At 49.9% G+C, this 14,732-nt stretch overlaps 1 non-coding gene across 1 annotated transcript; it reads right to left on the bottom strand.

Annotated features, from left to right (window-relative positions):
* Positions 1–10,159: 10,159 nt before the first annotated feature.
* Positions 10,160–10,371, bottom strand: LOC136401797 (small nucleolar RNA U3). Its single transcript, XR_010750762.1, has one exon. It is a non-coding gene; the product is annotated as a small nucleolar RNA U3 (small nucleolar RNA).
* Between the last annotated feature and the right edge of the window lie 4,361 nt (positions 10,372–14,732).

A 14,732-nucleotide genomic window follows, 5' to 3' on the forward strand; every position in this document is an offset into this window, starting at 1 on the left:
TCTAAACTTTTATCAGAACTCATCCAAAGTGCACACTTAAAATGGGTGTGTTTTATTGCATGTACATTTCACCCCAATAAAGTTTATTTTAAAAATCTTATCTTCTGCCTGACCTGTGGTGGCGCAGTGGATAAAGCGTCGACCTGGAACGCTGAGGTCGCCGGTTCAAAACTCTGCACTTGTCTGGTCAAGGCACATATGGGAGTTGATGCTTCCTCTCCTCCCCCCTTTCTGTCTTTCTCTCTCTCACTCTCTCCTCTCTAAAATGAATGAATAAATAAATATATAAATATTTTAAAAGAAAAAAAAATCTTATCTTCCTTGCCCTTCCCTAGCTGTGTGACCTTAGGCAAAGCCCCTAACCTCTCTGTGCCTTGAAGAAAAGAGGAAGGAGATGGGGGAAGAGGGAATGCACATCCATGGTGGTTGCTGAGATCTCAGGGCTCACTGTGGGTACGCAAGAAACGCTCACAAACAAAACAGAAGTGCTTTATGGGCCTTTACAGTGGAGTTGGTGACAAAGAACAGAGCTGGTGACAGTGTCCTGAGCTGCTGACAATGGCTCCTGTGTCTCAAGAGGGCAGGTCCTGGGCTCAGCACTGTCAGGCCTTACCAGAGTCCCTTTGAACCACTGGGCACTTCTTTGTTGACCTAGACAAGCAGGTAGAGCCATCCTTCAGTCCCAGAGGGGTGGCATCAGGGGGCACAATTCAGAACATTGTAAGAGTAAAGAGAGCCTTTTTCAAAAGTCAGGTGGGCCTGACATTCATTCCCTGAGGTCTCAGCTGTTTGGGACAGTGTCTGATTATATGCAGCGATGACAACCCAGGGCCTGCCCTTGCAGGTTCACACGCAAGCGAGCGTGGGCGGCCCCCAGATAGTGACATCCCAGAATGGTTGGGGAACCCAGAGGGGACGCCTGACCCAGCCTACGAAGAAAAATCAGGGAGGCCTTTCTGGAGGAGAGGCTGCCAGAGCTGAGACCTGATACGTTTATCGCATACCTACTATATGCCCTGATTTGGATCCCAGAGAAAGAGGCATATTTTTGAGGCTGAAGATAAAGGGTTGTGTGTGGGCGGGGCCAGAGCAGTGGGAGATAAGGCAGGAGGGAGGGGATGCCTGGTGCACGGTGAAGCAGCTTCCTCAGAACCATCCATGTGTGCAGGGAGGATGAGATGGGGAGAGGCCAGGGAAACGAGAGAGGCGAGGGTCACACCGTAGGATGACAGAGACTTTGTCTTCTCGGTCCCTTCTGACTTAGTAGAGCTTCCTCCTTCCTACAACTTCTTTTTTAAAATAATTTTATTTATTCATTTTTAAAGAAGAGAGAGAGAGAGAGAGAGAGAAGGGGAGAGGAACAGGAAGCATCAACTCCCATATGTGCCTTAACCAGGGAAGCCAGGGTTTTGAACCAGTGATGACGACCTCAGCACTTCAGGTCAACGCTTTATCCACTGCACCACCACAGCTCAGGCACCCTTCTTACAACTTTTTTTTAATGTTTATTTTATTGATTTTAGAGAGAGAGGAAAGGGGAAAGAGAGACAGAGACAAGAATATTGATTTGTTCCTGTATGTGCCCTGACCAGGGATCGAGCTGACAACCTCTGTGCCAACTGAGCTATTCAGTCAGGGCACTTCTTACAACTTTTAAGACAGTGAGTCTTTCCTGACCAGGCAGTGGCACAGTGGATAGAGCATCGTACTGGGATGTGGAGGACCCAGGTTCAAGACCCCGAGGTCGCCAGCTTGAGCGCGGGCTCATCTGGTTTGAGCAAAGCTCACCAGCTTGGACTCAAGGTCGCTGGCTCCAGCAAGGGGTCACTCAGTCTGCTGTAGCCCCCAACCCCGCTGTCAAGGCACATATGAGAAATCAATGAATGAACAACTAAGGAACTACAACGAAGAATTGATGTTTCTCATCTCTCTCCCTTCCTGTCTGTCTGTCCCTATCTGTCCCTCTTTCTGACTCTCTCACAAGAAAAAAAAAAGAGACAGTATGTCTTGGCTTTTCCAAGGATGCATTTCATTATCCTTAAGTTCCTAAGACTCTCTGACCTGAGCAATCATCATTTCTTAACTTCTATTAGTCTTTGCTCCTAAAGTTCTACAATTAGCAAGTTTCTTTGATCCTTTGATTCTAGGACTCATTCATTCAGTAAATATTTATTGAGCTTTTATCCTGTTTTAGGTACTAAGGATACAGAAAAGAACAAAATGGATGAAATTCCTGCCTTAGGGAAAACCACGTTTGTTGAGTACTCACTGCGTGCCAGGCTCCCCTCTGGGTGTGAACTCTTTTAATCCTGTCACCAACCCTGTGAGATACAGACTTGTATGGTCCCCATTACACGAATGAGGAAACTGAGACACAGGGTTCTGGAATGCCTTGTTTCTAAAAGTCTGGGACTCTAAAATTCTTTTCCTTAAGATTCTAAGGTTTGAGAATATTTTGTTCCAACAATTCTATTACACTTGGATCCAGGTGGACAATGAACACAAGGATTTCCACTGTCATTACTGAGCAGGAATTACACATTAGAACCACCATGAGATTCGTGCACGCATGCCAGGATGACTCAGATAGTCAAAATCTGGCCAGATCCAGTGCTAGCAAAAATGTGAGGCAAGTAGAACTCACAGCAGACCTTGCAGATGGGAGTGAAAATTAGTGCAACCACATGGGAAAATCAGCCTTTCTTCCACAGCTAGACACATACACACCCTATGCCCCAACAACTCACTCTTTGGTAATGTAGAAAAAGGCACGCTCACGGGCACTGGAGATGCACCGGCATTGTTACAAAGAGTCTGAAACTGGAAACCACTCATGTGCCCATCAACAGGAGAATGGATTAATAAATTGTGGTATATTCATGCAGGAAAATAGTATACAGTAATGAAAATAGTGACACTCCAATAGATACTGGAATACAAGCAAACGCTAGCAGCAAAAAATTGAGTGGAAGAAGCTAGATCCAAGAAGTTGTACTATAGGACTCTCATTAAAAATTTAAAACTGTCCTGATGAGGCAGTGGCGCAGTAGATGGAGAATGGAGCAATGGCCTGGGCTATTGAGGACCCAAGTTCGAAATCCCCAGGTCGCTGGCTTGAGTGTGGACTCACCAGCTTGAGTGCAGGCTCACCAGCTTGAGTGCAAGGTCACCTGCTTGAGTGCGGAATCACAGACAAGACTCCATGGTCGCTGGCTTGAGCCCAGAGGTCACTGATTTGAGCCCAAGATTGCTGGCTGGAGCAAGGGGTCACTGGCTCAACTGTAGAGCACCCCCCAGATCAAAGCACATATGAGAAAGCAATCAATGAACAACTAAGTTTTCTCAACGAAGAACTGATGTTTCTTATCTCTCTTCCTTTCTGTCTGTATGTCCCTGTCTGTACCTCCCTCTCTCTTTCTCTCTCTTTCTTTCTCTGGTTAAAAATCAAAAATCAAAACTGTAGTGGTCAGGTGTGTCTTTACAGGTAGGAAGTGTATGAAGAGATAAAAGCATAGAAGAAAATGGGTTACCTTGAGGGGCTTGAAAGAGGTGTGATTTGAAAGAGGTATGAAGAGGCTTCTGAGGAACAGCAGTTGGGTTCCCTTATCTGAACCCAAATCCTCCTTTTACAATAGTTGGTGAAATGGAACTTCATATTTTATGCAATTTTCTAGATTATATTTCATATTAAAATATTTCTTTACCCCACAATGCCACATCTCTCAGTTCCCCAGATGGCTGGGTTCTCCAGAGTGCAAAGTTTTTGAGCCGTGGCTCAGAGGCCAGAGGGTTCAGCAGGAACCCACGAAAAGAGAATTTGGGATCTGAAACGCACAATACAACTTGATTTTCCCAGAAGTGAGCAAATGCACTGTGACTCTGTGTGACCACAGGAGGCCTAAGTGGCAAGTGCAGAGGTGGGTAGCATTCAAAGTAGGCGGCACAAGGCCACCACCACCACTGCCTCCTGCACAGGACGAGAGCAAGAGCTCATGTTTACCCCGTTTCTCACCAGCCAGCCCAGAGCCAGGCGCTCCGTGGGCACAAGTTCACCCATGGCACCAGCCCTAGGCTTTCAGATGTGCAAACTGAACCTGCCCAGGGGGGCACAGCTGGGGGGCCGCAGGGCAAGGAGTTGCTCCCGCCTTTCAACCTTCCACAGGCTGGGGTGGTAGCGACATGCCCACCTGGTCCTCACTCTTGTAAGAAGGTGTTAGAGGGCAGGGATGGCCCCGACTGGGACAGTGGTTGAGTACAGGGGAGGTGAGTCCAGCTTGGGCCAGGCTCAAATGAGAAAGGGCCTGGCAGAACCTCAGCTTGCCCAAGAGCCCAGGGGACTTTTGCATCTGTATTTTTAGTCTCTGGTGTCTACAGTAGAGGTTGTAGCCTCGGGCTGGGGAGACACAGACTTCCAGAGAAAAGACTGGCTTTTCAGGTAAGATGCCATCTCTTCTGCTGGGATAGGCTCCGTGCTCTCATTCATTGGGGATGCTTGTCCCATCTTGGAGAGTGACTGAGAGGCTGATGGGGGCCTTCCAACCACCCTTGGGAAGGCTGCTTCCCCAGGGAGGCATGCATCTCCAACTTAAGGCTCAAGAAACAGTACTAATCTCATAGAGGAAACAGACTAGCTCCTGGGTAATTCATAGCTCATACTTTACGATTAGGAACAATACAGTCTCACTCTCACAATGCTCCCAGTATGATGGCTAATTCAAGCTACACAACTCAGTGAGCTAGTCTGATGGAGGAGTCGTGACCCAGACTCCTCCTCAGGGAGCTTTAGCAGGATGGTGGAGACATGCCCACAATCTCCAGGAAGCTCTGGTCTAGTCTAATACTTATTCAAATGTCCCCTGCGAGGGGGGACAAAATTGCCCCCACTGTTGAGAACCACTGTCTTAGACACATGAGAAAAGCACGCTGCCTTGTCTTCAGGGAACTCATAGTCTAGAGAGAGGCATGCCCCAGCCACCCACCCAGGGGGAGTTCCAAGTTCCAAGTCCAAGTGGGAGAGGCATCACTCACTATTAGAAACATATAATCTGTGGAGAAGTCACACCCTCGTTCTCAAGGAGCATCTGATGCGGTGGAGGAGGAACACAGTTCAAACCCACAAGGAATTCCTACACTGATGGGGATGTGTCCCCACCTCAGGGACCTCCCAGTCTGATGATGGGGGCCTTCCACCCAGCCTTGAGAAGCTCTGGTCTGATGAGAGAGGCAGCCTTCTGTCTTACACATTCTCCCTTCTCCCTTGCTGACTAAATGAGTAGGCAGGGGCTTCCCCTCCTCACCTCCGAGGTGTATCCTAGAACCAGGGAACTTCTCTCAGAGGCACCATAGTTTCCCAGCCCCGGGACTTCCCTTTGTTCCTCAGTCCAAGGCCAGGGCCTGAAGGGTGGGACACACCTGCCTTACAGATTTCTCCTCACCCCCCACCTGACCCAACCCCTCACAGCAGTCACTCTGGTGATGCCCCCTGGCTATGGCACCAGTGTGCCAAGCTTGGTGAGGGTTTTCCACGCCTGACCTCACGAGTACCCCACCCTGGGACAGAGGGGTCCATCCCTGCCTCATCAACCAGGCCCAGAGGGCTAAGCCCTTGCCAGCACCCACACCACTGCATGCTGGCAGCGTGGAAGGTAGACCCCGGCTCGCCTCTCTTTTCATGGATGCTCACGATGTATCTGTGCCAGGCTATGTGCCCAAGGCTTTCCTGCTGACTCACTGGGTCCTCTTGGCCATCGTGTTGTTATTCTCATGTCTCACAAGGGGAAACTGAGGCTCAGAAGGATCAGGTGCCTCTCCAAAACCACCCAGGCAGAGCCAATACACTCAGGTGGTCTGATTCCAACAGCCACTGACATGGGTTGGCTCCTCCCGAAAGCAGATGATTAGATGAGTTAAGAGGGCAACACGTAAGAAGAGGAAAACGTGAGCTGGATCTGGTGGAACTGTCAGGCCACGACGCCAGCTCGAGGGGAGCCCCTGAAGCAAAGACTGCCCACTAGAAGAATTCCACAGTGGGCAGAAGGGGTCAGAGTCTCCTGCCCTCCTGGCTCAGCCAGTGTCTGCGGGCTGCCCAGGAGACTGTGTCCCAGACTGGCAAGCTGAGGCAGCCCCTGAAGGAGCCACAGGTCTTTTCTTGAAGGGGGATCCAAGCAATGTGCCTTACTTGAAAATATCTTCCATTTACTGAGAAGTTACTCCGTGCCAGCCTGTGCCCACGTGTATTAACTTATCCAACCCTCACAACAAGCCCATGGGGCATACACTATTTTTGCTCTCATTTTATAGATGAGGAAACTGAGGCTCAAAGAGGGTAAGTCGCTTGCCCAGGGTCACAAAGCTCATAAGTGGCAGAGCTGGGACTCCAACCCACACAATTAGACTGTGGGCTTCATTTACACGTGAGGACACTGAGGTCTAGCATCACACTGTCCAACTGTCCACCATCACCTCGCTGGGACCCCTCTACCCTACACCTGACCTTCCCAAACACCCCCTCCCACTGCATCAGCCTGTCTGATCAAGGCAGTTAATGGGGTGGGGAGAGGGTGTCTAGTCCCAAAGCAGGATGTTGCAATTCTCTGACTCAGCGCCGTGCGTGCAGACCCAGCAAGAAAGAGAAAGGGGAAGATTAAATCTTGGCCTAGTCCCCAAGTAGGCTGATCATGCTTGGTGCCAGGGGTTCAAGCAGCTGCCAAGGCCCTAGGGCGGGGAGGAACCAGGAGGTGATAGCCATGCTCCAGGAAGCTGGCCTGTACTCACTCTGGGGGTGGGATAGGGGCAGCCTTGGGGAGCAGAGCTGTCTGCAGACCCAGACTGGTCTTCCAGCACAGAGCTCAGATGAGAAGCTGTATGACCTTGAGCAAGTCCCTCCCCACCAGGCTTACGGGGTCAGTCTTCCTGTCTGTGAAACTGACTTGCTCTCCCCGAGCCTCTCTGAGGTCTCATTCTGTCTCCTCCTGCTGCAGTGCTCCATCTGTCTGCTCTACCCTCTGTGTGCCTGCTGGTGTGGACCACACTAATTCCCAAAGGTGCCCTTAGGTACAGGACTTAGCCACCCTGTGCTTCAGTTTCCCATCTAACTTATTTCTTGCCTGACCAGTGGTGGCACTGTTCATAGAGTGTCAACCTGGGACACTGAAGTTCCAGGTTCAAAACCCCAAGGTCACTGGCTTGAGCATGGGCTCATCTAGCTTGAGCAAGGGGTCATTGGTTGGGGCTGGAGCCCCTCAGTCAAGCACGTATGAGAAGCAATCAATGAACAATTAAAGTGCCACAACTACGAGTTGATACTTCTCATCTCTCTCCCTTCTGTCTGTCTCTCTCCATACTTCTCTCAAAAGAAAGAAGAGAGAAAGAAAGAAAGAAAGAAAGAAAGAAAAGGGAGGGAGGGAGGGAGGGAGGGAGGGAGGGAGGGAGGAAGGAAGGAAGGAAGGAAGGAAGGAAGGAAGGAAGGAAGGAAGGAAGGAAGAAAGGAAAGAAGGAAGGGGAAAGAGAGAGAGAAAGAAAGAAAGAAAGAAAGAAAGAAAGAAAGAAAGAAAGAAAGAAAGAAAGAAAGAAAGAAAGGGAAAAAAAGAGAAAGGAAAGAAGGAAGGAAGGAGGGGAAATAAATAAATAAGGCTGTGGATTGCCTGTGCCACTATGAGGGTCCGTTTTGCTGTTTATTCGCCTGCTGTCGTCAGAAGCAGTTTTTCCCCTCTCTGTTTGCTCGTCCACCATGGGGAGACTCTATTAAATGGAATGGCCCACTGCTTTCTGGCTCTGCTGTTTCTCTACTGTTTGCCTGAATCCAGTGTGGACCTGTCTCGTCTCAGCCACTCGATATTGCACATGCCAAGCTGCCTTGCAGGCCACCAAGTAAAGTACCTGATAACATACCTTTGGTAGAGTGCCGACCTGGAATGTTGAGGTCGCCAGTTCGAAACCCTGGGCTTGCCTGGTCAAGGCACAAAGGACAAGCAACCACTGAACAGCTAGAGTGAGGCAACCTCTTCTCATCCCCTCTGCCACCTCCCCTTAAATCAACAAATAAAATCTTTAAAAACATTAAAAATATATAAATAAATAAATAAATAAATAAATAAATAAATAAATAAATAAATGTATGTCTCTAGCCTGAACTGCAGTGGCGTACGTAGTGGATAAGGCATTGACCTGGAGTGCTGAGGCCACCAGTTGGAAGCCCCCGGCTTGACCAGTCAAGGCACATAAGAGAAGCAGAGTTGATGCTTCCCACTCCTCCCCCCAAGCTCCCCTTTTTCTCCCTCTCTCCTCTCTCTAAGATCAGTAAATTTTAAAACAATCTTTTTTAACAATAAATGAAATAAAATAAATCATTTCTCCTCAGGGAATAAGGGTCTGGAATTGAGCTGGAAGGGAAGGCCTGCAATCCCTGGGAATAATGACCACCCCTCCCAGGTCAGTGAGTGTAGTAACCAGGGTGCTGGGGTACAGAAACCTGGCTTAAAATCTTGACCCTTGCTGCATGACCCCAGGTAGTGACTTCACTCCTTGTGCCTGTTCCCCTGTCTGTAAGATGGGGGTTTTAGTTGCTTTTTTTTTTTTTGCAATTCTTTTTTTTTTTTTTTTTTTTTTACAGAGGCAGATAGAGAGTCTATCTCAGAGAGAGGATAGATAGGGACAGACAGACAGGAACGGAGAGAGATGAGAAGCATCAATCATTAGTTTTTCATTGCGACACCTTAGTTGTTCATTGATTGCTTTCCCATATGTGCCCTGACCGTGGGGCTACAGCAGACCAAGTAACCCCTTGTGCAAGCCAGTGACCTTAGGACCAAACTGGTGAGCCTTGCTCAAACCAGATGAGCCCGCGCTCAAGCTGGCGACCTCCGGCGTCTCAAACCTGGGTCCTCCGCATCCCAGTCTGACACTCTAGCCACTGCGCCACTGCCTGGTCAGGCTTTAGTTGCATTTTCTTCACAAAGTGTCAAGAGAATTAAGTCGGCCAATTCCCAGTGGAAGCTTGGCCTAGAGTAAAATCTCATTTCTGTGCAGAAAAGAGTGACAGGAAGGCCTGACCTGATGGGTCATGGCAGGCAGTGTGGAGACAAAATGAATGTCATCCATTTATTCATTCTGCATACCTGGTCTCACTTCATCTGCTCAACAATCCTGCAAGACAGGAGCTGTTATTAGCCTCAAATATAAAGTCATAACAAAGGCACAGAGAGGGAAAGCGACCTATCCAAGGTCACACAACAAACCCATAGAGCCAGGGCTCAAACCCAAGTCTCTAAGACCACCACATTGAGTCATAATTTCTTCCATGAAATGGGTCCTGCTCTTGAAAGTTTGGATTAATTGACGATGATGATAATTATTATTGCCAGACCAGGCAGTGGCACAGTGGATAGCATGTCGGCCTGGGACGCTGAAGACCCAGCTTTAAGTTGACCAACTTTTTTACTATGAAAAGGACAAAAATAAATTGAAAAAAACAATATCGTAAATAAAAGAAACATGCCTGACCAGGCGGTGGCACAGTGGATAGAGCGTCAGACTGGGATGCAGAGGACCCAGGTTCGAGACCCCGAGGTTGCCAGCTTGAACACAGGCTCATCTGGTTTGAGCAAAAAGCCCACCAGCTTGAACCCAAGGTCGCTGGCTCCAGCAAGGGGTTACTCAGTCTGCTGAAGGCCCGCGGTCGAGGCACATATGAGAAAGCAATCAATGAACAACTAAGGTGTTTCAATGCGCAATGAAAAACTAATGATTGATGCTTCTCATCTCTCTCCGTTTCTGTCTGTCTGTCCCTGTCTATCCCTCTCTCTGACTCACTCTGTCTCTGTAAAAAAAAAAAAGCTATCCCCAACAGTTTATAATTATAATTTAAAAATAAATAAATAAAAAATAAATAAGAGAAACATTTTATTCATTGCAACAATACACTATAATATGATAAATGCATAATAAAAACATTTGTAAAAAAATAAAAACATTTGTAATATTTTATATTTTAATTATGCTTAAATGCCCATTAATTTTTAATAATGTGAGAAAAAAGTACTCATTTAGATACAAATATGTCACATCACATGCAATGGATCAACTCTGCATTGATCGAATACAGACATTTACAGATTAGTCTTCCAATATCAAAAAGGAGGTCATGTAGGAGGACATTTTTCACTCAGACTGCGTTCTCTCCCTCTTACTCTCCCAAAGGAAGAGAAGAACGATCATCAATGGCAAAAGGTAGTTGCACAAGCAACACCAAGAGCCGGCTTCACGCTCAGGAGAGAACACTGCAACTCCTCCTCATGGTTTCGAGTACTCTACACAATCAGAGAAACTTCTCTAGTAACAAACTATAGAAATGATCCCTGAAAGTATAGTCTTAGGAGGACATTTTTCGAGGGAGGACGGAACTTACAAAAGAAGGACTATCCTCCCTAAAGGAGGATGATTGGTCAGCTTAAGCTTCGAAACCCCAAGGTCCCCGGCTTGCTCATGGGCTCATCCAGCTTGAGCACAGACTCACCAGCTTGAGTGTGGTGTCGCTGGCTTGAGCATGGAATCATAGACATGACCCCATGGTCTCTGGGCTTGAGCTCAAAGGTCACTGGCTTGAGCAAGGGGTCATAGGCTCGGCTGGAGGTCCCTTACCCCCCCACCCCCCCACTCCCCAGTCAAGGCACATATAAGAAGCAATCAATGAACAACTAAGGTGCTGCAATGAAGAATTGCTGCTTCTCATCTCTCTCCTTCTTGTCTGTCCCTGTCTCTCTCTCTCACTAAAAAAAAAAAAATATATATATATATATATATACACATATATATATTATTATTATTTCTATGGCTTTAAGAGGAACAGTAACAATAGCAGCTAAATTGAATTGAGCAATTTCTATCCATCAGGCCCTGTAGGACTGAAGCATTCCTTTCTTTTTTCTTTCTTTTCTTTTCTTTTTTTTTTTTTTTTTTTTTGACAGAGACAGAGAGAGGGAGAGTCAGAGAGAGGAACAGACAGGAAGGAAGAGAGATGAGAAGCATCAATTCTTTTTTTTTTTTTTTAATTTTTTTTTTAATTTATTTTAGAGGATACAGAGAGAGAGAGAGAGAGAGAGAGAGAGAAGGGGGGAGGAGCAGGAAGCATCAACTCCCATATGTGCCTTGACCAGGCAAGCCCAGGGTTTTGAACCGGCAACCTCAGCGTTTCCAGGTTGACGCTTTATCCACTGCGCCACTACAGGTCAGGCCGAGAAGCATCAATTCTTCATTGTGCCACCTTAGTTGTTCATTGATTGCTTTCTCACATGTGCCTTGACCAGGGCGGGGGAGGGGGAGCTACAGCAGAGCGAGTGACCCTTCTCAAGCCATCGACCTTGGGCTCAAGCCAGCGACCATGGGGTCGTGTCTATGATCCCACGCTCAAGCCAGCGACCTTTGGGCTCAAGCCAGTGATCATGGGGTCATGTCTATGATCCCACGCTCAAGCTAGCAAACCATCCCACATTCAAGCTGGCGAGCCAGGCTCAAGCCAGCGACCTCAGGGTTTCCAAGCTGGTTCCTCAGCGTTCTAGTTCAATGCTCTCTCCACTACACCACCCAGGTGGAAGCATTCCTTTCTTGTTTGAATCTGTTTTATACATCAGGATGTTTTATGGCTAGCTGAAGCTCTATAAGGTTAAGTCACTATGCTAAGGAAAGTTGGAGACAGGACTTGCATCCAGGCAGAGAACAAAGTCAGACAAGGCCTAGCCCTAGCCTTTGCTCTTAGAAGGGGAAACTGAGGCTCCTAGAGCAAAAAGCTGCCCCAGGCCCACAGCCTTCTAGCTGGGACTTCTTCATTTCCTTCTTGGGATCCTGAACAGGTACAATCTTGGCCCTTCCTTCCCCAGTGGGTTTGGGGGAGGACAAGGGGAGAAGAAGCAATCTGAAGGAAGAGGAGATCTGAACAGGTACAAAAGGCAAACTAAATAAGGGAAAGTGGTTAGACACCAAGCAGGACTTCCGGCCTTCTCTGGGAAGTTTCTGGGACTCATCCAGGGGCTGCCCCTGCCAGCAGGGTGCCTCCACAGTTCAAGGCCCAGAGAGGGGAGACCCTAGTCCTCCCCTCCTGGGGTGCAGGGAGTCAGGGGGGGAATGAAGGGGGTAGCCATCCTGGTTCCACATCCTCCATTCCCGACACTGAGGGAGGCGGCTGAGGGAGCTGGGACTTTCCTGAGCAGCAGAAGATTCTGGGAAATCAGAGACAGCTGCAGGGCGGGGCTGACTCCAGGCCTCTCTTTCCTTCCCTCCCCTGAGTTCCTGCTGACTGCCCAAGCCCGCCTCTCTCCCCTTCACCCCCAAGAAGGTCCTCCTACAACTGCTCCTCCTCCACAAACCATGCCCTCCACTCTCAGACCCTCAATTCTGCTCTCTCACATTCATCTCCACTCTCCTTTTCCCTCAGACCGTTCTTTTCCCCCAGGTTTCTCCCCCTCCCTCCCTCAGTGCCACTGTCCTCACTTGGTTCTTCTCAGATTTTCTCAGACCAGGCGCCTTCCGTCAGAGCCTCACCTCCTCCATCAGACCCTCTCCTCTCCCTTAGACCATTTACTTTTCTCTCAGACCTATCTTTCTCCTTCAGATCTTTCTCCCTCAGGCTCCTTTATTTCTCACCAAACTTCAGGCTGGGAACTGCCAGCACCCTCTCCTTCAGCCCTTCTAAGCCTCACTTCTGGCCACTCAGATGTCCTTCTCCCCAGTCCTGCCTGGGCCCACAACCATTGCTCCAACCTGCCACAGGTAGGAGGACCTTGGGTGTACTTCCAACCCTCCCTCCTAGGGTCACTGCCTCGATGAGCCCACTCCTCTGAGGCTCAGCACCCCCTTTCTGTACTGTGGGGTCATGCTTTACATCCCACCCCTCTCCTGTGTTAGAAAGTTTCCAGAGGTGAAGGCTGAGTGGGGAGGGACAACAGCACCCAGACTTCCAACCTCTCCTCTTGTTGTAGCCCCCACCCACAGCACTGAGAGGCAGCAGTTGAAATCAGCCCCATTTGCTGAAAAAACAAACTGAGTCTCAACAGGATTTGTCTGAGGTCCCAGAAAAGCGAGGGATGGAGGTAGAATTTGAACTCAGGTCTTGAAGCAGATGGTCCCTCATTACAGGGGGCTAGAAGGGAGCACAGAGAGAGAGAGGAAAATGGGGGAAAAGTCAGGCCTCTCAGCCCACAGGTGCTCCTCAAATCTCGGTTAACGATGCACTGGGGTGGAGCCCGAGTCCCAGGCAAAGTTCTTTCTTGGAGACCGGGGCCCCACACCCAATTTTGGGGTCCGGGACAAACACTGCCTGAAAAAGATACAGATACCAGGAAACAAAAAGAGACAGGGCAGGCCGCAGACAGCGAAAGGCAGGCCAAGCATGGAGGGACAGAGGTGCAGGAGACGTGAGAAGACGCACAAAGAGAACCCGCGTGCCTCCTGGACAGATTCAGGGTGCAGACCCCGTTCCTCCGCTTCCCTAAATCTCCAAAAGCCTCCCCCTCCGCCTCCTGTAGCTCAGTGACCCGGACTCAACCCCAGCGACGGCCCCGCCCCCAGGGAAATCCGGGAAAGCCCCAAGCCGCTCGGGCCCCGCCCTGGGGCGGGGAGAAGGGCAGCAGGGGAGGGAACCGGGAAAAGGCCCGCCTCCGCCCCTCCCCCCCAGCTTCAGCCCGCTTCTGAGTCACGTCCCCCAACTCGCCCGGCCTGTTCCTCACCCATCAACCCCTCCCGGCTTGGGAGGGGGCCGTGGGGGAGAAAAGGAAGCCAGACTCCCTACCCCCATCCCCACCCCCGCCCTGGACTTTGGTCGCTCAGAGTCTTGTCTGTATCTCAGCGTCTCTCGCTATCTCTCTGTCTCTCTTTTCCTTGGTCCCTATGCCTCTGTCGCCATGTCTCTTTTTCTCTGAATTTTCAAGATTCCCGGTGCCCAGAGGCACGTGCTGGGAGCAGGGACCTCAAGGGGGAGAGGCACAGTGTTTCTCTGTGCACCCCCCACCGCACCCCACACACCTCCTCGAAGTTCAGACCCCTGCTGGGGAGCGCTAGGGGGAGGCAGACGTGGGGGCAGGGCAGGCAGAAGGATAGTGCTTGGTGCCTGCCTGGACCGTCCCGGCCCTGGGTGCGTCTTTTCGCTCCCACAAAGAAGGAAACAGCTCAGAGAGAGGAAGTGCGTGGTCAAGGTCACCCGGCGAGGAAGTGAGAGTCGGGACTCGAACCCGCACCCTAACGACCCCAGGGAGTCATGGAATTGTTTCCTTTGGGGGAAGACCGATAAGTGGACAACACTCGAGAGGCAAAAAGATGGTGAAAGTCGCAGAGACAATAGAGACAGACAGTGAGGACAGATAGAGATAAAGGTGGAGACAGAGATAAAGACAGGGATAGAGTTAGAGACAAAGCCAGAGACAGAGAAACTCAGAGATGTCTATCCGGACGGGACAGCCGGAGGGAGACTGAGAGATAGAGAAATAGAGACATAGCCAGAAAGACAAAAACACTGAGACTGCGACTGAGAGAGGCCAGCAGCCACAGGGGTGGGGACGCCCCTTCAAGCCCCCGACCCCGCCTCCTTCCCACCCCCACCTCACTCCCAGCAGAAACCCAGCCACCCCGGGCGCCGCCGGGCCCAGAGGGGCGGGCACGGGGCGCGGCTTGGGCGGGGCGCGCGGCGGGCTGCTCCGCGGGGCAACCGGAGTGGCACCGGGTCCAGGAAACCCCTGGAGCGGGCG

The sequence above is a fragment of the Saccopteryx leptura genome, chromosome 3 (genome assembly GCF_036850995.1).
Source record: "Saccopteryx leptura isolate mSacLep1 chromosome 3, mSacLep1_pri_phased_curated, whole genome shotgun sequence".
Lineage (NCBI taxonomy): Eukaryota > Metazoa > Chordata > Mammalia > Chiroptera > Emballonuridae > Saccopteryx > Saccopteryx leptura.